This window comes from Setaria italica, chromosome V (genome assembly GCF_000263155.2).
Source record: "Setaria italica strain Yugu1 chromosome V, Setaria_italica_v2.0, whole genome shotgun sequence".
Taxonomy (NCBI): Eukaryota; Viridiplantae; Streptophyta; class Magnoliopsida; order Poales; family Poaceae; genus Setaria; species Setaria italica.
In genome coordinates this window covers 10,720,111-10,723,550 of record NC_028454.1, presented here as the reverse complement: position 1 = coordinate 10,723,550, position 3,440 = coordinate 10,720,111, and positions in this window count along the sequence as shown.

Here is a 3,440-nt window from a genome sequence, read left to right as displayed (position 1 = left end):
GGTGGGAGTTGTCGCTGTTGTGCCGGTAGAGGTGTACCCTTGAGCTGTGCACCCACCCTGAGCAGGCAGACATGGTAGCAGGCCCGCAATAACTGCAGGTTCTTCCTCCTTCAGCGTGGCCGCCATTGACAAAGCATGTTCCTCTGATTGGTGCAAGCAGAAAAGCTGATGATGGAACTCGAGATGACCATGCGCAAGAAAGAAGTTTGCCACAGAACGGGAACCTAGTTTGGCACGAAACACTCCTGGGGTGATGGCGCACGCGCGGACGAGGTCCGGCGGCACCGTGAGAAGATAGGAGAGAACCGACGAAAGATAGGGAGCGGTGAAACACGGTGCAAGGAAAGGGGTGGTGATCCAGAGGAAGGCATCGGGTTGAATGGGGAGAGTACCTGGGGCGGCGGTGGAATGGAAGTCGCAGAGGAGAATCTCTTGCATGCGAGCTCCCGGTCTATCTGCTGCGGCATCGGCGGCAGCGGTGGACGTGAGTGGCATTCGTTTGCGTGTCATCAGGCGGGCACGGTGGTGGTTGTGGGAGCGGGAGGAGGGGGGGGGGGGTTGGGGGCGGTGGGAGGTGGCGGCGCCGGCACGGGATGCGCCGGAACTGGGGGCACCCTACTCGCGAGGTGTGGAGGACGTCATCGAGCCCTTTCCTGCTGGTGATCCAACCTGGTGGGTGCGCTCTTCCAAAGACGTATTCAAGTATGGCCTTCTCAGTGTTTTGCTATCTTATTGCCGCTCTACATTATAAAAAATAATGCTGCTCTGTGTGGAAAGAAATACTTGCATAAAAATGCTGTCTAGAAACCTACCTCCTAATTGAATATCTCGTGTGTTTATCAGAGAAGCCAATCGATTCAATTGAGCGCCCAATTTGACCCAAATTTTGCTATATAAATTGCAGGGTAATTAACCATAACAGCCGCACTACCATCTCAAGCCATGAATATTCACAAATAGAGAGCGACAGGGCCGACAACGTCGCCGACGCGGGCGCTCCGCTGACCACCAATACCAGCCGACGCGGGCGCTCCGCTGACCACCAATACCACCGTGAGGGCCGACCTCCAGGACAGCACGGCGGGGCATGGGCTCTCTCGCAACATTTGGAATTCCGAACGCACGGGAGAGGGGCAGATGGCATACCGTACGGGTGGTGCTGTGGACGCGGCGTGAAGGCGGGTCGATTGGGACGAGTCCATAGAAAAGGCGGCTAGAGCCGGAGAAGAGGTAGCCATTTCCCGGCGGCGAGTGTCCTCACCCGCAGCGGAGCCGGAGGACACCAGGCTAGCCGGGCAAGACTAGTCTAACCTCGCTCTCGCTATCACCTTCTTGCTTCCGGAACCGCCACAATTAGAAGCTTCGCTGCTGCATTTTGGTGGGAATTTGAGCGAGCACTTGATTCCGATTTGGATGCGTGGCATAACCTTGGTTAAGGAATAGGGGAGTTTGATTTTGCTACAGGAAGGTAGATTTGATCTCCATCTCACCACGAGGAGATCGACTAGGGCCCCATCTACTGGGACGAGCTCATTAGTAGGATAGTAGCCATTGCCAGAGCTGATAGGTCCGTGCTCGCAAGGCAAGAGGAGCATTAGAATCGAGCAGTCCTGCCAGATGCTACACGGAGTGAATCTGTTTCCGCCCACAGGAAGCGCCACTCACAAATTACGCCTTTCCACGGAGTAATATTTGTACACATATCCTTGAAGAAGCCTCTAGCTAAGAACCGATCGTTCTGGTGTCTTTCCTCCATATTTTCTTGTCCCCTTGCTTTCTGTTAGATATATTGCTTGGCCCATATAAATAATTCTGAATAAATCCCAAAGGCCGATTATCGTCAGAGAGGGTACACCATCTATTAGTCTCGTATGGTTAATAAACGAGGGTGTTGGGAGTTTTCCTCCCTATAAATACAGACAACCTCCTTATTAAAAATACGCACCATAACCTACTATACGGGAAAGCAGGTCTATAAGAGTTAGGTTTTGCCTCTTCTACACTGATGCGCTGCCACTATAGTCTTGTCCATTTTGTTGCGTCGGCGTGCATCGACGAACCGGAGAGCAGGTCTCCGGAACCGGTCGTCCTTGTGATCCTGCATCAGAAGAGGGTGAATAAGGTTTTTTTAGGAAGCGTTCCGTGCAACTGCTTAAGTTCATCGTCATCGGCTCATCCTCTGTTCAATCTTCATGTCGCGGCGTACTGTCGTCTTCAACACCAGCTGTTGCGATCCGTCCGTAACACCGTCATCGTTCCATCAGCGCCGCTCGTCATCACGGCTTCCTGGTACGTGTGCCGTGATCTGATCAAGTTGTTAATTATGTTTTCTGAGATCATGATTATGTTGTTTTTATTATCTAGTATGTTAGAGTTTTGCATGCTAAGATTATCTCTTGTCATAATTTATTTATTTCAGAAATTAATAGAACAATTGCCTAATTATCCAACAATCCAAAAACCTTATAATAGGCAATCTGCTGATTTTACGATGGCTGATTTTGGTGAGTCATTGATGCGAGAAAAGTTTGCTGGTGTGAACTTTAAGAGATGGCAATTAAAGGTCCGTCTGTGACTTAATGTGATGCACATTTAGGACACGAGAAAAGGCAAACGAAAAGACGAACTAACTGCTGAGCAGCAGCAGAAGTTCGCGGATGCCAATAATATTTTCATGGGATGTATCATCAGCGTGCTCTCTGATCGTCTGGTCGATATCTATGTGGACTTGACAGATGCGAAAGAGTGATGGGATACTTTGGTTACAAAGTATGGTGCAACATATGCAGGCAGTGAACTATACCTCATGGAGAGCTTCCATGACTACAAGATGGTGAACAACCGTTCTGTGGTAGAGCAAGCGCATGAAGTGCAGTGCATTGTGAAGGACCTTGAACAGCTCAAGTGTGAGATACCTGACAAGTTTGTGGCTGAATGCATAATTGCAAAATTGCCTTCCACGTGAAGGATTTTCACCACAACTCTGAAACATAGGAGACAAGAGATATCAGTTGAAAACCTAATAACGTCTCTTGATGTTGAGGAGAAGGCTCGGTATAAAGATGCTGTTGACAAAGGAGGTCAAGGCCAGTCTAGCACCAACATGGTGCACAAGTTCCCACGCAATAAGAATAAAGTGAAAAATAAGGTCATTAAGACTACTACCTTCAAGAAGAAAAAGATGAACAAAGATGAGCTGTCTTGCTATACCTACAGCGAGCTGGGACATTTCTCAAAGGATTGTCTAGGTCGCGCAGTTCACGAGGATAAAAGGACTAATCATGGATCTGGATCCAAGGATGTCAATATAGTGACCATAGGCAACACTGGAGATGGGTATGGTAATTTATTACGTACTGTTCTTTTAGTTTTTCAATCTACCAATTGGTGGCTTGATACGGGTGTCGACCATACACGCCCAGACCCACCAGAGGGTCTGT